We start from the raw sequence: 24,250 nt of genomic DNA, 5'->3' as shown, positions 1-24,250 counted from the left end.
AAATCAGCTGGTTGCCTGTATGACCTCAAGGAAATTATTTAACCCCACTGGGCCTTATCTTTAAAATAAGGCATTTCAACCAGATACCCTTTAAAGAAACTTTCATCTGTAAGACTGATATTCTTTGATCCTTTCCATGTGTAATAGAGGTTTGTCCAAATTGATCTTGTATTTATTTTATCTATTTATTTATTTATAGCATTTTGCATATATGCTTATATATGTCCATGTTTTCTCCCCTGATAAAATCCTTGATACAACTTCTGTGTGGACCAGTGAACCTGGAAATGAGTGGTGGTCTTGTCATATTTCAAGCCCCATTGGATCCCTAATCCTTTAAGAGCACAACGAGGTTGTTGTCGTTTGTGGCGTACTAGGAAGAGCCTTAGATCGGAGTTAAGATATCTGGGTTCAAATATCAATTTCACCACTTATAAGATTTGAGAAAATCATTCAATCTCACAGAAATCTTGCAAAATCAATTAAAACATGAGAAGGGTTGGACTAGATAGCCTTCAAGGCTGTTCCAGATCTAATTTATGCTCCTATCATCCTATGATTTTGGTGACACTATATGCGCATATTCAGGAAAAATTCACACATACCTATTATCCAAAGAAAAATAACAGTAAATATTCACATTTGACTTCTTCCCTCTATTTTGTATAAGATTAGGTGTTGGGGGGTGGTGCAGCAGCTAGGTGGTGCAGTGGATAGAGCACCAGCCCTGAAGACAGGAGAACCTGAGTTCAAATATGACCTCAGACACCTAACACTTCCTAGCTGTGTGACCCTAGGCAAGTCACTTGACTCCAATTGCTTCAGGGGAAAAAAAATTAGGGTTCATGTTTCATTCTTGTTAGAAGTAAAGTAGCCTTAATCCTACTACTGATCAGCCTGGAAGCTCTTTTGTTTTTGATTTGGGACAGAGTTTGTTCCCCTGTAGGTCTCCCTTTGCTCTCACAGATATCAATCCCTGGATTAGTTCAGGTGCCTCATCAGCAATTTACCACAGATCTGACCCCTTAGCCTCTGCCTCACCCACAGCAGGGTCTACAGGTATGGACCTCCATTTTCTACTATCTGGGACTTTAATGTGTATAAGGCACTTTACATACACAATCTCATTTGATTCTTACTATATACCTGTGAGGTAGATAGTTCACTATGGTATCTTAATAATAGATATTTTAATCTCCACTTTTTAGATGAGGGAATCGAGCTTCACAGATTAAATGGTTAATCCATGGTCCCTCAACCATTAGGTGTCAGAAGTAAAATTCAAATCCAATTATCTCCTGAGTCCAGTTCTCTTCATGATATGATTCTGCCTCTATGATACAGACCGATTAGGTTGGGCTTCCTCACCTGGAGATGAAGAGCGAATGTTTAGGTAGAAATGGGGTACTTTATGAATACCTTTAGGGGAAGATGCAGACTCTATAGTGAGAATCTAAGTAAGGAGAGACAATGCACATGCACATAAACACACACCCACTAAATGAATTTGAAATAAAGAATTGAACTATGTTTTCTTTGAAGCCTCCATGTAAAAAAAATTGTTCCTTTGCCTTTTCCCCTTCTGTCAATTTACCTGGATTGAAGGTGACCTAGATAGTCCTGGGTGATTTATTGAAAGAGAGGATCTTAAAACAGCCATGAAAGGATACAAGTTGATAATCAGACATTAAGTGGGAGTTAAATGGATTTCCTAACGCTGAGTCAGGGGGAGCCTTAGACAGAGACAGTGCCCTCAGTAAGCAGAAAGTAAGAGATTTTAAAGAGACAATTTCTGTTGTCAATACTTATCTGACTGGCTATTCTGTTAATAGATCGTAGATACTGAGGCTATAATTTCTTTCTGTAGGGGAAAAACCTATATAGCACCTAAGGCTCTGAGAACTGATGGACTGCCCTATGGGGAGGAAAGAAGTTAAGACATTGAGTATGTAAGGGCCTTCTGAAAAATATAGCTTTTTGTAATTATTTATCATTTCTTTTAAAAATATATCCTTAGATTTTATTTATATTATTTTATTGTTTCCTAATCCCTAACCTAAACCATACAAAAAGAATAATATATTTAAATGTTTCAAAACCAATTCAGGAAAATTTAACCACTTGTCAATTAAGTCTGATATTATATACAATGTCCCACATTAATATCCCTATTCTTCACCCCTTCCCACAACACCTTCACAAGGAAGGAAAAGAATTATATCTTCACATCTCTTATTTAGGTTTAGTTTCATAATTTCACACCTTTAAGTTTCAGTTGTTTAGCTGTTGTTATTCTTTCCATTTACATTATTGTAGTCACTGGTTATATTCTTTTCCTGGTTCTAGTTACTTCACTTCTAATCACTAATACACTATGAACTGCTCTAATCATTCTGGAAAGTAATTTGGAATTATACTAAGAAACTAACTATTTTTTAGCCGATAACAATTGCCTAAACAGAAGATAAGCTATTCAGCTCTCAAATATATACTCTAGCAAAACCAGGAAGTTCCTAGTAAACCAAATAACATTGAGAAATTCAATGCTAAACTACAACAACTTTAATATAACTGCACAAAAAATTAGTGCCTCTCAGTAGTAAATCCAGCATGAACACAAGATAGCCTTTTGACTCAAATATAGATAGCCAAGAAATTATGTAGTCTAAAAAGCATATTGTCCAGGTGTCATCAAGAACAGGGAGTTCCCCTGAGAAAGGCCCAGGAGGGTTGAGGAGAAAAAAAAGCTCCAGGAAGGGGATCTTGAAAAACCTGGAGAGCAGCAGGAATTAGGAATGAGTATGGTACAATAGTGCTCAGAAGGGTACAGTAGCTCAGGCCCCTGGGGCAATCATAACATTAACACTCTGTATGGACATTCCAAAGAGGGGCTTGAAAATTCAGGGCTTCGAACCTCAAAGATCCAGAGGAGCTAAACCCCAGGAGGTGACGATCAAAACAAGAACCTGGAAGTCAAGATTAAGCAAAGCTGACCACCATACTCCAAAACCCATCGGGGCAGAGATTGGCCCAATTTTGGGAACTAAAACTGGACAGATAATAAGCCAAAGAAGATATCACCCAGTAATAAAAATCATTGTAAGTCTAACTCTATAACAACTGTAAGCAGAAACTTAAAGGAGAAAAAAAATTGATTTTCTACAAAAGCTAAATGAATATTTAGAGGAAATGAAGCAAGAGATTAAAAAAAAAGAAAAAGTGAAATAAAAACTTTTCAGGAAAGAATTGAAAGGAGAATAAGTAGCTTAGAAGAGAAAGTGGTAAACTTTATTAAAGAAATAGAAGCTCTGAAAACTACAATAGACAAAATTAAAATCAATTACTACATGACAAAGCTTGAAATATTTGAACAAAATTGAGCAGAAGAAAATGTATGATACTTGATATTCAAAACAACTGACTTGGAAAACAATTCAAGTAGAAATAGTTTAGAATCAGTGGACTGTGTAAAAACCATGATTTTAAAAAACTTTTGAGATTATATTTAAAGAAATCTTAAATGAAAACTGTTCAAATCTATTAAAATTAGAGGGTGAAATAAAAATAGAAGGCATCCATCCATCATATCTTAAAAGTACTCCAATTTTAAAAGTCTCAGGAATGTCATAGTCAAATCCCAGAGTTCACAAATGAAAGGAAAAAATTGCAATCTTTAGAAAAAATAAAAAACGAAACAGTTCAAGTACCAAGTAATTATAATCAGAATCATAAAAGACTTGATAGCATCTATTCAAAATAAAAAGATATTTTAGAATACCATATTCCAAAATGTAAAAGATATAGACTTAAAACCAAGAACAACTTATTCTGCAAAATTGATCATACTTCTATTATGAAAAAAAATAAACCCTTAATGTAATGGAGGACTTTTCACATATTCTTGATTTATAAACAAAACAAAACAAAACAAAAAACTTCTAGAGTTGAGTAGAAACTTTAAAGTACAAACATTAGTCTAAAAAAAAATCTAAGAAAGGCAAGTTTATTTGAGCAATTGTAAAGAGCTGTATGATTATATAATGCTAATGTAATGAGGGCCTAGGGCCAGTACATGGAGTCTTGGATGGTGGGGATATCCCCACATGATGAGGTGGAGGAGCCTGCTTTTGTAAGAATTGTGATGACATGGAATAGAATTGGCTTGTAGAGATTACAGAGCATATAGAGATATTCTGTAATTGGTTCTGGTCTGTTAAACATATTATAGTTATCGGCTATATGGAAGCATCTTTCAAAAGACTTGAGCTAAACTTGGCCTGGTCTCTGATCATTCTCTCTTCTGCTGGTTTCTTGGTGGATCTTTTGGACACCAATGGTGGAATTCAGTGACACTGTGTTGGAAGTGAAGAGACCATAAATCCTTTTCTCCAAGACTGCTTTGTAGCCCTGTAAATACAGGATTGAGGTTTTTGCCTTTTTCACTGTTCTTTCTTAGGTAACAAGACAATTGTGTCTTGGCAACATGACGTCAAGGCCCAGATTTTTGTAACATATTCAACATTGATACCTAAAGAGCAGGGTAATTGGATGAGCACTCATCCTTCTCATCTTGCTCCTACCAGAACTTTGGATTCTGCTCCTAGTATAGTAAATAAGCTTTCTCTGAATTCAAATTGTCTCAAACACTAGATGTGTGATCCTGGGCAAGTCACTTAATCTGTTTGCCTCAGTTTTCTTATTTGTAAAATAGGAAGAATATTAGCATCTCCCTTTCAAGGTTGTTGTGAGGGTCAAATAAGATAATGATTGCAAAGTACATTGCACAGTGCATAGCAAACTGTAAGCATTACATCAATGTTATTTATTAATATCATCACCACCACACTATCTATATTCTGATCATCTTCATCATCATCCTTCCTCTACTAGAAACTTAGATTCTGCTTCTGGGCTCTAATAATTAAGATTTTTCCTTATAACTCCAAGAACCAAGGCTCCATATAATTTCCTGGCATTTCTAAATCATTTTAACATATGCCATACCAATTCTTGCTTTTAAATGCCCTTTATATGTTATCTTCCATCATTAGAAGCTATGCAACTTGAACACAGAAAGTGTCTCGTCTCCTTGTATCAACCTGTTTAAAACAGTACAATACCTAAAGCATAGTAATGTTTTATCATTAATTAATTTATTCTAATTTCTTCCTAAAAATCTGAAGCTGTGTATTTGCATTGCATGAGTCACCCAACATTATTATTTCTAACAATATGTATATTTTACTTTCACTGGATTTGAAGAATGCATAGATAGGAACTTTAGAGAAGCTGTCACCGGCATCACCTTCATGCAAAGGATCTGGTAAAGAACATTTGAGATGACTATGAATACCTACAGAAGTTGTTGGATAAGATGATTTTTACCAGTTCTCCTCATTGTATTACATGATTGTTATACCACATCTGACACTAGTAATCAAGCCTGCTGAATCATTAATGGGACATCTCAACGCTTGCCTACTGAATGGAAACAATTCAAACTTATCTGACAAACAAGAATGCATCCAAGACTCTTCCCTGCCCTTCATTAATTTTTACCAAGAAAGACAAGTCTTTTTATAAGGTCAGGTCAGCTCTGTTCATTCAGTTCAGCCTATGTCATCTAATATCTATTAAGTACTGATCTGTATAATGAGGGAAATACAGAGATAACCAAGACACATTACTTTCCTCAAGGGATTTGCACATTTACAAATGACATGTTCAAATATCTAGGGTACAAATTAGAATATTGTAAGTTCATAGGAGAGCTACAGAGTGCTATATGAGATCCAGTTAAGAAGAGGTTGCTTCTGACAGGAGAAATTGGGGAATTAAGGAAGAGATGTATAAACTGGAACTTGATTTCATCAGACTACTTTGGATGGGATCTGAACTATTCTGGACTGAACTCGGGCCAATCCTTCCAAAGTTTATGTTTGATAGTGGCCCAAAATGCGACACTCACAGATCATTCAATAGAAACAAAAGATTATTTGCTTGGCCATCGAAGGGTATTTCAGTAGTGAGAGGTATTGAGGATACCTCCAACTGATTCAGTCAAGAAAAGTTCCTTTGTTTGAGTTGCCTATTGTGATCCACCAGCCAATGATCGGAGATAATACCTGGAGATACTTTTACCTATTTTGTACTCAAGTGACTGGAGAGCAACATGAAAAGCCTTACACTTTATTCCCAGGAGCCAACCATGTTTTGAGAATAGTCTCAATACCTTTGAGAGAAGAACCATCTTATGTCTACCACACAATTAGATGTCTGAATATAGCACATGTAGACTCTGGAACTACTCTTCCAACCCTTTACTCATACCAGTAGGCCAGATTTCAAGAGCTCAGGTAGCTACAGCCCCCTCACACTAAGTTGTTCCCCAAACTGGGAACATAGTTAGTTGCACATAGGCACATGCAGAGTCCAGAGGAAAATGGGGTCAAACTTACAGTATATTTTTGTGGTAAAGAATGACTCACAACATCTGTTTGCTAGAAGTCTTTATCCCCTATTAGGGGACATTCCTGTTGGGATAGACACTGTTGTGGTCTGAGGGACAAGGTTAAAATACCAACAGGTCCAAATCTTCTCACCTTTGATGCTCAAAATATCATCTTCTGACCAAGATAAGTGGAGAGGAGACTGAGAATAAGACCAGAAGATCCAGAGTTTTTTTTTTTTCTTCTCTCTTCCACCCCCTCTAATTATCCCTTTTCAAGAGCTTGTCTCTTTCTCCTCTTTCACCAGATGCTTAAATCTCTTAATTATAAACTTCCTCACAGGGTGTGATCAAGTTTCCTCAACTAATATGAGCATACTTTCTATGCAATGTCACTCTAATTTATGCCAGTTCATCCAATAGCTTTCAAAGACATTCAAATTAATTAGGGACTTTTCCCATTTAATCTATGAATGACTGATTTAATTGAAATGTTTGGACTTTTTTGGACCCAGCTCATATTTCTGATTGATTGATTCAATTTAGAAATATGTTTCTTGTGATTATTGAGATAGAGGTATGAAATATTCCTTTTCCAGGGGAAGGCATTCCAGGCATTCTTTTTATTATTATAACTTTTTATTAACAGTACATATGCATGGATAATATTTTACAACATTATCCCTTGTACTCACTTCTGTTCCGACGTTTCCCTTCCCGCCCTCTACCTCCTCCCCTAGATGGCAGGCAGTGTTATACATGTTAAATATGTTATAGTATATCCTAGATATACTATATGTGTGCAGAACTATACAGTTCTCTTGTTGCATAAGAAGAATTGTATTCAGAAGGTAAAAAGAACTTGGGAAGAAAAACAAAAAAATGCAAACAGTTTACACTTATTTCCCACTGTTCCTTCTCTGGGTGTAGCTGCTTCTGTCCATCCTTGATCAATTGAAACTGAGTTAGATCTTCTTATTGTCGAAGAAATCCACTTCCATCAGAATACATTCTCATGCATTATTGTTGTTATATATAATGATCTCCTGGTTCTGCTCATTCCACTCAGCATCAGTTCATGTAAGTCTCTCCAATCCTCTCTGTATTCATCCTGCTGGTCATTTCTTACAGAACAATAATATTCCATAACATTCATATACCACAGTTTACCCAACCATTCTCCAATTGATGGGCATCCAGTCAATTTCCAGTTTTTGGCCACTACGAAAAGGGTTGCCACAAACATTTTGGCACATACAGGTCCCTTTCCCTTCTTTAGTATCTCTATGGGATATAAGCCCAGTAATAACACTACTAGATCAAAGGGTATGCACAGTTTGATAACTTTTGGGGCATAATTCCAGATTGCTCTCCAGAAGAGTTGGATTCATTCACAACACCACCAACAATGTATCAGTGTCCCAGTTTTCCCACATCCCCTCCAATATTCATCATTATCTTTTTCTGTCATCTTAGTCAATCTGACAGGTGTGTAGTGGTATCTCAGAGTTGCCTTAATTTGCATTTCTCTGATCAATAGTGATTTGGAACACCCTTTCATATGGGTAGAGTTTCAATTTCATCATCTGAAAATTGTTCATAAACTTTGACCATTTATCAATTGGAGAATGGCTTGATTTCTTATAAATTAGAATCAATTCTCTATCTATTTTGGAAATGAGGCCTTTATCATAACCTTTAACTGTAAAAATGTTTTCCCAGTTTGTTGCTTCCCTTCTAATCTTGTTTGCATTAGTTTTGTTTGTACAAAGGCTTTTTAATTTGATATCAAAATTTTCTATTTTGTGATCAATAATGATCTCTAGTTCATCTTTGGTCACAAATTCCTTCCTCCTCCACAAGTCTGAGAGGTAAACTATTCTATATTCCTCTAATTTATTTATAATCCCCTTCTTTATGTCTAAATCATGAATCCATTTTGATCTTATCTTGGTGTATGGTGTTAAGATGGGTCCATGCCTAGTTTCTGCCATACTAATTTCCAGTTTTCCCAGAAGATTTTGTCAAATAATGAATTCTTGTCCCAAAAGTTGGGATCTTTGGGTTTGTCAAACACTAGATTGCTATAGTTATTGACTATTTTGTCCTATGAACCTAACCTGTTCCACTGATCGACTAATCTATTTCTTAGCCAGTACCAAATGGTTTTGGTGACTGCTGCTTTATAATATAGTTTTAGATCTGGTACAGCTGGGCCACTTTCATTTGACTTTTTTTTTCATTAATTTCCTTGAAATTCTTGACCTTTTGTTCTTCCATATGAATTTTGTTGCTATTAATATTATTCATTAAGATATTTTCTTGGGAGTCTGATTGGTATAGCACTAAATAAATAGATTAGTTTAGAGAGTATTATCATCCTTATTATATTCACTCGGCCTATCCAAGAGCACTTAATATTTTTTCCAATTATTTAAATTTGACTTTATTTGTATTGAAAGTGTTTTGTAATTTTGCTCATATAATTCCTGACTTTCCTGTGGTAGATAGATTCTCAAATACTTTATGCTATCGACAGTTATTTTGAATTATTCCAGGCATTCTGATTGGTTCTTGAAAAAGCACAGAAATAGGAAAGATCTGAAGGAATATAGGGCAGACAGTTTAGCCAGAACACATAGTAAATGAAGAGGAGTGGTATAAAATGAAAGTACAAAGATAGGTTAGATCCATACTGTAGAGATTATTGAAATATATCTATAAAGCTAAGAAAATTGTGCATTATTTCCTAGTCAGGGAAAAATCATCAAGGCTTTTGATCAGTAAAGTGTTATTGTCAGAGCTATGAATTAGAAAAAATTACTCTGGTAGAGCCATATAGGATAAATTGGAAGGGGGACTGCAGATATCAGCCAAGAAAGTATTGCAATAGTTTAAGTGAGAGGTAGAATGGTGGCTATGGGAGTGAAAAGGATGGGACAGATTTGAGAGGTGCTAAAGAGTTTTAAATTGACATAGAAGACTTGGCATAGAACCTAAGGGTAAAAGGGGAAAGAATCAAAGGAAGGATTCAAAAAGAATGAGATAGTAGGTCAGTCACCTTACATATGAGTGTGCTGTTTACAAAAGATAAATATTTAAGCAAAAAGTGATGTTCAAAATGAACAGTGAATACAATCCCCAGGGATAGCAAAAAGAGGCAAAAGAGACAGAACTCTAGAAAATACCTGCATTTAAGAGGCAGAGAGAGAAATTGATGAAAAAATTATTTGTGCAATGGAAAGATACTTAAATTTGGGGAGGGAGGGAGAGAGGAAGGGAAGGGCAGAAAGAAGGGATGGGGGAAAGTCAGAGGCAGAGAGAGATGGATAGAGACAGAGACAAAGAAATAGAAATAGAACAAAGAAACAGACAAGACAGAGAGAAGAGAGACAGTGACAGAGACAAACAGAGAGACACAGACACTGAGAGAGAGAGAGAAATAGACAGTGAGAGAAAAACAGATAGAGAATGTTAGAGAAAGACAGACATAAAGAGAGAGACAGAGAGAAACAGAGACAAAGAGACAGAGAAAGACAGAGACAAAGAGAGACAGAGACAGAAAAAAAGAAGACAGAGACAATGAGAATGCAGGAGGAAAGTTTCAAGAAGAAACAGGGTGGTCATCATTGCCAAATGCTATGGAGAGTGAGAAACAAGTCCAAATCATGAAATTTAATGATTGAAGGGAGGGTGTTATTTGTGACTTTGGAGATCAGGTTCAATAAATTAGTAGGGTCAGAAATTAGATTTCAAAATGTTAAGAGAACAATATGTAGTGAGGGAGGAAGTGGAGTAGTAATTAGAGACTATTTTTTCCAAAAGTTTAGTGGTAGAGGAAAAAATAAAAATAAGATAGTAGTTAGTGAGGCAACAAGATTAATAGAAGAGTATTTTGTTTTGTTTTTAAATGTTTTAAAGGAATTAATAGACAAAATAAGCACTTAATGAATAGAAAGCATTTAGTAAAGCTTACCATATATCAAGCACTGGAGATACAAATTAAAAGCAAAGATAAGCCTCTGATCTAAAAACCTTACATTCTAATTAGATGAGTCCATAAATATAGGGAAGTAGTGGCCAGGGAGGAGAATTTTGATTGGAGATGCTATAGGGATCCTTAGTTGTATTACAGGGGACACACTCTTTCTTGGAACAAAATTGATTTGACCACGATTCCAAAATCTGTGAATATTGTAGTGAGAAGGAGAAACTCAATGGAGGAGGAAACAATGCACATGCAAGGAAGAGAGATAATTGATGGAAGAAGCTATCTTTTTTTCAAAAGAAATAGGGAGAGGATCAAGAGCATATATAAAAGAGACTTAGAAAGAAATATAATTACTTCCTCCTCAAAGATGGGAGAAAAGGATATAACAAACCTCAAAATCTAGGGACAAAATAAGAAAAAGGAAAAAAGCTTTAATCAGGAAGAGTTCCATGATTAAGGTTTCCAGGAATCATAAACTGTGGAAGATTAGCTGTTTACAGGAACTCTGCCCAGAGATAACTAGGAAAAGGGATTTGAGACATTTTTACTGATGAAATCAAATCATCTCTAACATAAAATGTCTTCCATGAACAGTAATCCTCAGTCTTGAAAATTGTACCCAATTGAAAAAGGCTGATGAAATTAAGATGTTGCAAGCAATACAAACCAAAGGATACTGTCCTCTTGAAATTTAGAAATAGGGAATTGAGAAAGAATCTGTTAATTTTGATCCAGTACTACCACTTTTATCTGCCAATCAAAACCAATTAATCCTCCTCCTTTTCATCTAAATTTCCTGCCATCTATAATCAGTCAGTCAACAAGTCTTTATTAAGTACATAGTATGTGCTGACATTGACAGTGTGAATGCTGGAAATACAAAACAAAACAAAATCAGTCCCTGTCCTCAAGGAGCTTACATTCTAACGGGGGAGAGAGCACATATGAACTAGCATTTATAAGATAGCTAGAGTAGAAGCAATATGATCTTGGAAAGAAAGACCCTAGTAGCAAATGGAAAAGACTCTTGAATGAGAGATTTGAGTTGTCTTAAAGGGATCTTAAAGGAAAATGCAGAGATAGAGGTGAGGATAGAAAATAGTCTAGATTAATTAAAGGAAAATTTTCTTCCTTCAATGCCCTTGTATCCATTTTTTCTTGAAATTGTTCAAGACCTAGTTCAAATGCAAACTTCTCCACAAAGAGAATGACTTCAGCCTTTCCTCACTCCACCAGTAGGAAAGGATTTTTTTCTTATTCATAACTCTAATAACACTTGCTTATATTATTTTTATGTATTTGTTTTTTATTCATATTGTACGTGTGTGTATGTGTGTCTACTATAGCTTAAGGTTTTTAAGGGTAAGGATCTGTTTTATTTATGTTTGCATCTCCTTTTACAACATGTTGAATTGGTTATATATGTTTGCAGTGCTCTAAACTAAATATCCTAGGATCCCAATTTTAAAATCATTCTATATTATCCATAAGCTACATATCAGATCCTGGTTCCAATTAAGAAAAAGGGGGGAGGGGAAAGAATCCTGTCTATCCCAAAGAATAGCATACCAGACCAAATCTGGGAGGGGAACTAGGAAAGATTCTAATCATTAAAATTTATGCAAATAGGCTTCTCTATTCATGCAAAAGTAGTGTCATTCAATGATATTATTAATTACAGTATAAACAGAAGGTTTGAAATGCAAAGAAGAGGAGATTTCTCCCAGAAGCAACAGAGTACCACTAAAGGGTTTTGAACTACAGTCTAATATTATACCTATGTCTTAGGGGTATCATTTTGGCCAGAAGCAAAAAGATCACTACAAGATTTATACTAGTCTCTTATACAAGAGGTATTATGGATCTGAACTGGGGTGATCACCAAGTGAGCAAAGACAAAGGAAGGATGTAAGAGGTAGAATTGTAAATAGAATTAACAAAATTTAGAAATTCTTTGGATGTAGATAAGAATCAAGGATGACACTAATATTGTGAATCTAAGTAATTGCCAATATGGAGAAAGTAAGTCCAGGTAGAAAGATAGCAGGGTCTGCTTTTGATTTATTGAAAAGCGTCGGCTTTGATTTGTTAAAGTTGAGACTTACAAGTGGAGATACTCAACAAACCCTTGGCAATGAGGAACTAGTTTCATGATGAGAAGTTTGATCTGAATACATAGTTTGGGGAAGTCTTTTATATAAATGTAATAAATGAAACCATGGGAGCTGAGAGTATAAGGAAGAGATAATAGAGAGAGAAGGCCCAGGATAGCTCCTTGAGACATACTACATTTAATAAATGAAAGAGAGATGATGGTCCATCAGAAGAATTTGAGAACAAATGGTCTTATAGATAGGATAAACCAGTATAGAATAGCATCAAAGAAGTCAAGGGAAGAAAGAATATCAAGGATGAAGGGATAGAGGTATAATGGGACAATTAGTTCACATGAAGAGGTGCAAAAGACTTCTTACAATCCAGGGAAAGAAGGGAGAGGGATGAGCATTGTCTGAAGCTTGATTTCATCAATTTGGGCTTTAAGGTACAGAAATTTGTCTAACCCTATAAAGAAGTAGGAGGAAAAGAGGAAAAGAAAGGGGAGGAACAGAATAAAAGGGAAGGCAGAAACACCATGGGAAAATGTAAGAGAAAGGGGGGAAGGGTTGATAGAAAATAAGGTAGTGGGTGGAGTACTAAGTTTCTATTTTTAAATAGAACTACTAAGTTCTATTTTTAAAAACTACTAAGAGAAGGAGGGAGGGATAATAAGAGATAAGGTAGAGGATGGGATGGGAAAAAAAACTCTACTAAGAGAAGGAAAAAGGAGTGATAAGGTAGTGGGAAGGATAGGTAAAAAAAAAAAAATGCCACTAAGGACACTAGGTGGAAAAAGAGAACAAAAGTATATACAGGGGAGAAAGTATGATGGAACTGGTAATCATAACTGTTAATATGAATGGGAGAAACTATCCCATAAAATGGAAGCAAATAGCGAGTGGATTAAAAAACAGAACCCTACAATATGTTGTTTACAAGAAATACATTTGACAGAGAGACATTCAGAGTAAAGGTAAAAGACTGGAACAGAATTTATTATGCTACAGCTGTGTAAAAAAAAAAAAAAAAAAAAAAAAAAAAAAAAAGCAGGGGTAGCAGTCCTGATCTGAGATAAAGGAAAAGTAAAAATAAATCTTATTAAAAGAGATAAGGAGGGAAAGTACATCTTGATAAAAAGTACTATAAATAATGATACTAAATATGTATGCACCAAGTGGTAGAGCAGGCAAATTCCTAGAGAAGATTTTAAGCCAGTTACAGGAAGAAATAGACAGCAAAATTATTCTAGTGGAAGACTTCAACCTTCCCTCTCAGACTCAGACAAATCTAATGACAAAAGAAATAAGAAAGAAACTAGGGATGTTAATAGGATCTTAGAAGACCTAAATATGATAGAACTCTGGAGAAAATTAAATAGGAAAAGAAAGGAATACACTTTTTTCTTGGCAGTACATGGCACCCACACAAAAATTGACCTCACAATCAAATGCAAAAAAGCTTCTTTTTTTAGACCACAATGCAATAAAAATTATATTCAATATAATAAATTATAGTCAAAATTCAGGGAAAGATAGACTAAAAACCAATTGGAAATTAAATAATCTAATTTTGAAGAATGAGTGGATCAAACAACAAATCACAGAAACAGTCCATAATTTTATACAAGAAAATGACAATAATGAGACAATATACCAAAACCTATGGGATGCAGCCAAAACAGTTCTTTGAGGAAATTTTATGTCTCTAAATAGCTACATAAATAAAATAGAGAAAGAGGAGATCAATAAATTAAGCATATAATTTAAAAAGCTAGAAAAATTAAAAGCACCAATTAAATACCAAATTAGAACTTTTGAAACTCAAAGGAGTTTAATAAAATAGAAACTAAGAAAACTATTGAACTAATAAAACTAAAAGTTGGTTTTATGAAAAAAATAACAAAATAAATAAACCTTTGGTTAATTTGATCAGAAAAAAGGAAAGGAAAAAAAAATCAAATCACCAGCATCAAAAATGAAAGGGTGAACTTCTCACCAATGACAAAGAAATTAAAGCAATAATTAGAAACCATTTTGTTTAACTGTCAATCAGTCAACAAGTCATCAATGAACTCCCTAAGAAAAACTCTCTAGGGCCAGATGGATTCACGAGTGAATTCTACCAAACATCTAAAAGAACAATTCCAATACTATGTAAACTATTTGGAAAAATAGGTAACAAAAGAGTACTGCCAAATTCCTTCTATGACACAAATATGGCACTAATACCTAAACTGGGAAGGGCCAAAACAGAGAAAAAAAATTATCTCCCTAATGAATATTGATGAAAAAATTTTAGCAAAGAAATTACAGCAACTTATCAGGAGGATAATTCACTATTGACCAAGTGGGATTTATAAAGGTTCAGTATCAGGAAAACTATTGCCATAATCGACTATATCAATAACAAAACTAACAGAAACACTATGATAATCTTGATACAGAAAACGCTTTTGACAAAATACAGTGCCCATTCCTATTAAAAATACTAGAGAGCATAGGAATAAAGGAAGCCTTCCTTAAAATAATAAACTGTATCTATCTAAAACCTACAGCAAGCATTATTTGTAATAGAGAGGGAGGCATTCCCCAGGGTTGCCCATTATCACCACTACTATTCAACATTGTACTAGAAATGTTGGCTTTAGAAATAAGAAAAAAGAAAAGAAATTAAAGTAATTAGAAAAGGCAATGAGGAAATAAAACTATCATTCTTTGCAGATGATATGATGATATAGTTAGAGAATCCTAGAAAATTATCCACAACCTACTGGAAACAATTCACAGCTTTAGCAAAATTGCAGGATATAAAATAAGCCCACACAAATCATCAGCACCTCACATAAATATCAGCATATATTACTAACAAAGCCCATCAGCAAGAAATTGCCTATAGCAATCTAGTATTTGATAAATCCCCAGACTCCAGCTTCTGGAATAAGAACTCACTATTTGACAAAAATTGCTGGGGAAACTGGAAAATAACATAGCAGAAACTCTGAATAAACCTGCATCTCACACCCTAAATCCAAATAAGGTCAAAATGGATACATGATTTGAGTGTAAAGGATAGTACCATAAACAATTTTTTTGGAGAAGGGAGGAAGTTATGATCAAAGAAGAACTAGAGAACATTATGAAAGGCAAATGGACAACTTTGATTACATTAAACTAAAAAGATTTTGCAAACAAAATCAACAGATACAATATTAAAAAAGGAAGTACAAAACTGGGGAAAAAATCTTTACAGCCAGTATTTCTGATAAAGGTTCTAAAATATGCAAAAAATGTCAAATTTATAAGAATACAAGTCATTACCAATTGATAAATGGTCAAAGGATATGAACAATTTTCAGATGACAAAATTAAAATCATTTATAGTTATATGAAAAAATACTCTAAATCACTATTGATTAGAGAAATGCAAATTAAAACAGCTCTGAAGTACCACCTCTCACATCTCAGAATGGCTAATATGACAGGAAAAGATAATGATAAATGTTGGAGGGGATGTGGGAAAACTGGAACACATGCATTGTCGATGGAGTTGTGAAATGATCTAACTATTCTGGAGAGCAATCTGGAACTATGCTCAAAAGCTATAAAACTGCATTACCTTTGATCCAGCAGTTTCATTACTGGATCTATATCCCAAGAAAATCATAAAGGAGGGAGAAGGACCCACATGTGCAAAAATGTTTGTAGCAGCGCTTTTTGTGGCAGCAAACAATTGGAAAAGCAGTGGATGCCATCAATTGGGAAATGGCTGAATCAGTTGTGGTACTTGAAGATAATGGAATATTAATGTTTTATAAAAAATTATTAACAAGATGATTATAGAGAGGCCTGGAAAGATTTACATGAACTGATGCTGAGCAAACAAGCAGAACAAGTAATATGTTGTACATAATAATAGCAAGAATGTGTGATGATCAACTATGAAAGACTTGGTTCTTCTCAGTGGTTCAGTGACCCAAAAAATATCCATTGTTTTCTTAATTTGCTTATAGTATCATTCTTTATGTCTAAATCATGAATCCATTTCAACCTTATCTTGGTATAGAATATTAGATGTTGGTCATTACCTAATCTCTGTCACAGTTTTCCAGTTTCCCCAGCAATTTTTGTGAAATACTGAGTTCTTATCCCAGAAGCTGGAGTCTTTGGTTTTATCAAACACTAGATTACTGTAATTATTGACTGTGTCTTGTGGACCTAACCTATTCCACTGATTCACTACTTTATATCTTAGCCAGTACCAAATAGTTTTTATGACTGGTAGGCCACCTTCATTTGCAGTTTTTATTAATTACCTTGAAATGCTTGACCTTTTGTTCTTCCAGATGAATTTTGTTATTTTTTCTAGCTCTGTGAAGTAATTTCTTGGCAGTTTGATTGACAAGGCACTGAATTAATTTATGTAAAATTGTCATTTTTGTTATATTAGCTTGGCCTACCCATGAGCACTTGATATTCTTCCAATTATTTAGATTTAACTTTGGGTCAAAAATATTTTATATAGTCCCTGACTTTGTCTTAGTAGACTCTCAAATGTCTTATATTATCTACAATCATTTTAAATGAGATTTCTCTTTCTATCTCTTGCTGATGGACTTTATTGGTAACATAGAGAAATACAAATGATTTATGTGGGTTTATTTTATATCCTGCAAATTTGTTTCCCTTTTTAAAATAAATAATATTGATGAAGACATTGATACATATATACACTCATATTTACATGTGGATCTTTTATTGTTTTAAGAGTGAATTCTTCTACCCCATATCAATTAATGTAACCGCAGAAGATGTAGAGACTTCATTAAATAAAATCAACAAATAAGCTATTTTTATACCTTGTTTCTAGAAAGTTCAAACTAATCCATCGTTCAACCAGGAAGGTATTTCATTTGCATTTTTTGATTATTAATCACTGAGAGCAGTTTTATAGGTAATTGTGGATATGTATATTATTTTTTGAAAACTCCACATATTCTTTAAGCACTTGTCTTTGGGGAATGATTTTTCATCATGTAGATTCTTCTAAGTGTCTTATAGATTTTGGCTTTCAGACTCTTATCAGAGATATTTAACAGAAGATTTTTTTTCCTTCCAGTTGTAGCTATTCTTCTGATTCTAGCTAAATTGATTTTATTTATATAAACTTTAAAAATTTTATTTTAAAACAATCCAGATTGACATCTTTTAAAAATAATTTCTTCTTTTCTGTTTATATTTATGATAATTTCTCCTATCCAGCATTGTAAAAAATAAAATAAATAAAATAAAACCTTCCATTCTTCTCTAATTTTTAAAAGATGTGATTTTTAATGCTCAAACATTTGGGATTTATTGCAGCATATATTATGTTAGTTTAAACTATTTTTTCCAGATTGTTTTTCATTATTCAGTAGTTCTTTTCAAATAAAGAGCCCTTTCCTCAAGATTTTCTATTCTTAGTGTTTTTAAACAATAGGCAATTTTTGAACTGATAGTTAGAAGGATCATTGAATGGAGTAAGAGAACAACCAAGGTTACTATTTCCTTTCATAAAAGGATTGGAAACCTTGCTCTACAGGGACCATTTGAAGGAATTGGGGCTAAGAAATGAGCAAGAATAACATATGGACGACTTGAGAGCTAGCTTAAGATAATAGGAGGATTGCTATGAGGAAGAAAAATTTGGTCTCTGTTTTTGCTTAGAGGGCTAAATTTAGGATAGTATAAGTTTCAGAGATGCAGATTTTGACTATTTATAAATTAAAATTTCCTAACAATTACAGAAGTTTAATTTCTTGTGTTCTTATACTGAAATGTTGTTCTTTTCTTGAATTATTTAATTCTTTGCTTTGTTGCCTTCTCTTTCTCCCTTTAGATTAAGAGCCTCAGGGACAAGAATTTCAACTTTTATTTCTCTGTAGTCTACATAGCCTAGCACAGGGTTCAACAAACAAACAAACTGAACTGTCCAAAATGAATGAGTAGATGGTAAAGAGAAGGAGGATGAAGAGGGCAGATATCAATTAACTTTTTCAAATATCATTGCTTTATGAAAAATTTCAGCTAATAAGAAACGACACAGAGAAGGAACTGCAAGCTGTTGGTAATGAGTGTCTGGGGACTCTTCTTTCCATTTTAAGCCTGCCAAAGACAATTGTGGACTAAAAAGGCAGTTTCACCTATAGGCTCAAGAAATTTAAGGGATCTGCAGATGAGTTGATGATTTTTCCATCACTAGAGGTCTTCTAGTAAAAAAAAAAAAATTGGATAAACTACTTGTTGGGAAAAATAAAGAAGGGAATAAAATTCAGATATGAAGTGGACAAGATTAAGCTGTTAAGGTCCTTTCTGATTAATTTTTTTCAAAACATTCATTGTATAAATATTTATATATTATGTGTAGAGAACTGTCCCAGGTTTTATAGAAGATACAAAACATGCGACCAAACTCCTCATCGTAAGAATTTTATAATCTACAAGACTTGGAGATTGAAGGAATTATGGAGACAATTTAATCTAACCTCTCATTTTACCTATGAGGAAATTGGAATCCAGCGAAGTTACTTACTTGGGGGTCATACAACTAATTAGTGGCAGAGAGGAGGCTAGGACTCTGGTCTCTTTATTCCTAGTCATGCAGCCTTTCAACTACATTAGTGAATCTTAAAGTGTGATCCAGGCATTTTTGGGGAGTCACCAGGACCCTTTTGGGGAGTCTACAAGGTCAAAACTTTTTTTAATAGTACTGATTTTCAAATTTTTCTAATATGGTCAATATTAGTAGATAGAACTCAAATAAACAAAAGCTCTTGTTTTTGCCCAGAGTCACATAGTTAAGGTTGGGAGTCTCATTAATTTTTGAAAGTGTATGGGAGTTGTCAAACCAAAAAATTTAAGAACCACTGAACTACACTCTGATGTCTCTTTATAGACATGCCTTTTGTTCTTCAGAAAAGGCAGGGAAGGGAGTTTGTGATGGAAACATCCATATCTTAGATGAAAGTTCATATATTTTGGGGAGAAGAGGAAACATACACTGATGAAAAGAAAAGAGAGCTCAAATATATATTTAGAACTAGTGAAGTATGCAGCATACACTGATACATTGTAATGTGATGGATAGGAAAACTTGCTCTAAGTTATTTGAGTCTCTGATTGTTTCAAGTTCAACTTCTCATCTTATGTCATAGCATCCCTCCCAAACAAGGACATCATGGTCCCCATCTCTGAGATAAATAGTGTCAGTAGCCAAAAGAGGTTATTTAGGGCTGACTCCTAAACCATTTTCTTTTACCTATCATGTCTATTTTTAAAACTGGGTGTGTATCTTCAAGGCCCTGATGAAGCATTCCTAATTACCATATTTTGTTTGTGTTATATAGGTTTTTTTTAAAGACATGCAAGTTTCAACATCCTTGTTTCCTTTTTGACTTCACAGAAATACATACTTTAGATGGGAGTGTCTTAAGCATGGTACCAGAGTTTTCATCTTTGTGAAAGAACTCATTTACATCTGGTCATTTTCTGGATCTGTTCCACGTGTGGAGAAGACTGCTTATGTTTGCTATGATCCAGACAAGGCCAAATCCCATTTTGATGAATTCAAAGAAACTTTAGCATGTTTCCTTTGGGCATTCTGGAGTACTGGGTATGGTGCTGGGCTTAGAGTCAAGAAAACTTTAGTTTATACATTCTTGACAGGTGTGTAACTGGACAAGTCACCTAATCTTTAAAATCTTTCCTCATTTATAAAATGGACATAGTAAGGACACCTACATCACTATCCTGTAAAGGTCTAAGATAATTGGTGTAAAGTACTTTGTACACATTGAAGCTTATTTAAATGTGAGCTATTATCATTCATTGGGCAACTAGGTGGCCCAGTGGGGTAGAGCACCAGACCTGGAGTCTATAAGATTCATCTTTCTGATTTCAAATCTGGTTTCAGTTGTTTACTAGCTGTTATGACTTTAGGCAAGTCACTTACTCCTGTTTAACTAACTTTCCTCTTCTGTAAAAACAAACCTGAGAAGAAAATGGCAAACCACTCTGGTATCACTGCCAAGAAAACCCCAAATGAGATCACAAAGAGTTAGACATGACTGAAACAACTAAACAACAACAAAATCATCATTCATTAAATTTTCATTTTACCCAATGTGCACCTTTCATTATTTTCCCAGCCAGGGTCTGTTACCTTTACTTTCTGTTGCCTACCTCCTCACTTCTATATCCCTGCTGAGAGATACATACACACACAATCCAGACAATAGCACTTTTTTCTTACAAATCCATTGCTTCTGGACTAAGTCCAAGATGAATTCGTTGTGGTTGATCATCAAAGTGTTTTCTTGGGACTTCCAACTGAGGGGTTGCCATGGAAACAGTTTGGCTAAATAGAACCCCATATTAACATGGCAATTGTTAAAACAGAGTTTGACCTAAATGGGTAAATAGAAACAAACTTGAGTGAGCTGTGTCTGCTTGAGAGAGTGCCAGCAAGAGGATAGTGAAAAAAGTCAAAGAAGCTTTTTTATAGTTCCTTGATTATATGTCATCTCTGTGACATTGGGTAAGTCACTTACCTAGATCTCAATTTCTTTGTGTCTAGATGGCACATTGGGTAAGAACACTAGATTTGAAGTCAGAAAGAATTGAGTTCAAATTCTATCTCATATACTTACTCTCTGTGTGACCCTGAGCAAGTCAATTCAACTGAATATTTCCACATCTGTAAAATGGAGATAATAAAGCACTTAACTCATAGGGTTGTTATAAGATCAAATGAAATTCCATAAATGCAGTGTGATGAAAACTTCAAGGACTATATAAATTCTATCTATTATTATTATCAGATAATTTCCAAGTTCCCTTCCACCTCTATGTTAATGATATTATAAATAAAGAGACAAAGAAGGCTTTCTTAAAAGAAGCATGAAGGTGAAAAGAGATATTATGGAGAGAGTAAAGCATCTTTATCCTTTTTTTTTTATTTTATTTTATTCTAGTTTTTCTCCCTACCCATTCATAATATTGTCATAGAATTATTACAAATTCATAGTATTGTCATAAAATTAAATCAATTCTTAGTATTGTCATGAATGAATTCATAATATTGTCATAAAAATCAATCAAAGAGGATGAGGGGGGCTTAGACTCCCCAATGTCAAGATGTCACTTTAATCATCTCCTGAGGGAATTAGGAAATCACAAGTTTGAGATGGAAGAGACTTCTCAGGCCAGCCTGTCCAGTCCTTTCATTTTATGGATGAGAAATTTGATGACCAAATTGGAGAAGGGACTGCAAGGCCAGACAATTAGAGAAAGGGGATTGGAACCATGTCCTTTAACTCCAAAACCTGAATTCTTCCCAATGTATAGAAATACATATAAATCACAATGATGGTGTCCATTTTGCAGACATCTTTTTCCCTGAATTATTGGCTGTATTCTAAACCTTTCATAAGATCACAGCTGGAAGAGTCCTCAGAAACCATCTAGGCCCCTCATTTTCCAGAGACTCCAGGAGATTAAGTGACTGGCTCATTTTACATAGGTAGAAGCCATCAGAAGTAGAATATGATCCTCATTCATTCAAAGCCAATATTCATTCTACTATACAAAATGTATAAAACATAGTGGCAATGTCTACTTTGATAGCATTTCACTGAATTATATATACCTTTATGCTGAGCCCTTTAATTGAGGAGAAAATTTCAACTGGGAAATGCAGTCTTATCAGATCACAGGGTTATTTATAATCTGTTTACACAATAATTAACATTATCACTCAGAAACTAACTACCTTTGCATGAATAGAGAAGCTTCATTTCCATAAATTACAATATTCATCATCTTTCCATCTTCCCTTCCCAAAACTGGTTTGCTGTGCTGTTTGCTTGAGTAATGATGGCACTTCCCTTCTTTTTTCCTCTATCTAAGTACTATCTGTCATGTATGACATTTGGCTTGGGATATTTGCTAAGTTATATGGCCATTTCAGCATTCAATAAGCTCCATAAACAAACATTATTAAGTATCTATTATTTACAAGGTGCCAGCACTAGGTACAGAGGCAGCTGCAAAAATAAATCATGTATATTCTTTTCCATCATGTAGCTTACGCTTTTGTTGTTGCAGTCATTTCAAGCTTCTTCTTTTTATTCCTGTCATTTGGAATTGGCAGAATCCTCTCTTTGCCTGTTACCATTCTCCATTCTCATGACCATTAGTTCATCTCTGTTGTAATTACTCACATATCCTCATGCCATCTCTTCCCTTTGTGCCTTCACAGGCACTGTCCGCCACTCCCTCAGCGCTCACCTTTTTTCCCTCTGGTCTCTTGGTTTCCCCACCTTGCACAGGAGGACTTTCCTGGTCACCACAACTTCTAATGCCTTCCCCATTTCAAATTGCCTTTCATCTCTTCATGTTTGGTGGGCATCTAGGTGGATAATGGATAAAGCATTGGCATCCTGGGCAAGTCATTTAACCCTATTCAAGTCAGTTCCTCATCTGTAAAATGAGGAAAGGACAAACCATAGCTAGTTTCGCAACCAAGAAAACCCCAAATGGGAATCACAAAGAGTCAGATATGACTAAATAATAAATATATTTTGTTTTCACCAAAGCTCTTTGAGATCAGGGACCATTTAAAAAAATTTTTTTTGCTCTTGCTATTTTCTCTTTTCCCAGTGCTTAGCACAAAGCTTGGTGTGTAGTAACTATTTAATATTTGTTGACTGACTTACCACCCATTCCATTGTGTCCCAGAATGCTTCCTTTTAATTATTATCAAATTCTTTCTGCCTCAACTTCTGCTGATAGTCTTCTTATACTTCCCAGAAGCTGGCTTTCCCTGGACAATGCTAATTTACTGGTTGGCCCCTCCAACCCTTTTTTATACTCCCCGACACATAGGACCAGAAGAAGCTACCATATTCCTTGTACCCATTGCCACTTACTGCCCATGCTACTGTCGCCATTACCCAGCAAATATCAGAGCTCCTTTAAAGTTTATTTCTGTCTATCCATATCCTTGTTGTTCTCATCAATAGAGTTTGAGATCACTCTCCATTTTTTCCAATATTAAAGTACCTGGCTCATAATGTTCTGCTCCCCTGTGTCTCTAAACTACTTTTGGCCCCTAGTTCCTCAATTTTTTCATTTCTCATGAACTCTGACTCCAATCTACCTCAGCCATTCACAGGAGGGCCCACACACTTCATCTTGCCCTTTCTCTTCTTTGAATCCCATGTGTACTAGAAGCAACATTCTAAACACTCACCCCTGCCCCTCCTTTTAAGTTAGCCTAATTTTTCCCTAAGAAGGCCATTCTTGAGCCTTGGCTGGCTTAGGTAACTAAAGGTTCAGGCTGTTCCATTACTTCCTGGTCGATTGAGTGCAAAACAAGTATATGAGGAGCTCTGGGGACACTCTGATGCTTAGCTGGTGGTTCATGATGAGCACCTCATACAAGGCAGCTTCATTGAACTACATCAACTCTACTGCTCCTCAATGTTTGTCCTTGTTGAATATCTGATTTCCTGCAGTGGAAAAACAAATCTTTTTTTGTTAACTCTTGAATGACCTACTAGTGTTTCATTCTGTAGCAGTCTCAAATTTTCAGGAGTTCTGGCTTGAATCAGGACTAGCCCAGAAAAAAAGTGATAACTGACGTATTTCTGAAATACAATTAGCTTGCTGAAGTTGGGG

The 24,250-nt window shown here is 34.8% G+C and overlaps 1 long non-coding RNA gene across 3 annotated transcripts in view; it reads right to left on the bottom strand.

Moving 5' to 3' along the window:
* Positions 1-23,007, bottom strand: part of LOC116419342 — a 169,696-nt gene extending 146,689 nt beyond the window's left edge. For 2 of the 3 annotated variants that reach the window (XR_004229627.1, XR_004229626.1), the window contains exon 1: positions 20,753-20,900. This is a non-coding gene — a long non-coding RNA (uncharacterized LOC116419342). Of the gene's footprint in view, positions 1-20,752; positions 20,901-22,659 lie in introns of those variants that run through there. The other variant, XR_004229628.1, reaches the window with a different exon arrangement.
* Positions 23,008-24,250: the final 1,243 nt, after the last annotated feature.

This window comes from Sarcophilus harrisii, chromosome 5 (genome assembly GCF_902635505.1).
Source record: "Sarcophilus harrisii chromosome 5, mSarHar1.11, whole genome shotgun sequence".
Lineage (NCBI taxonomy): Eukaryota > Metazoa > Chordata > Mammalia > Dasyuromorphia > Dasyuridae > Sarcophilus > Sarcophilus harrisii.
This window is presented reverse-complemented; position numbering and strand designations above follow the sequence as displayed.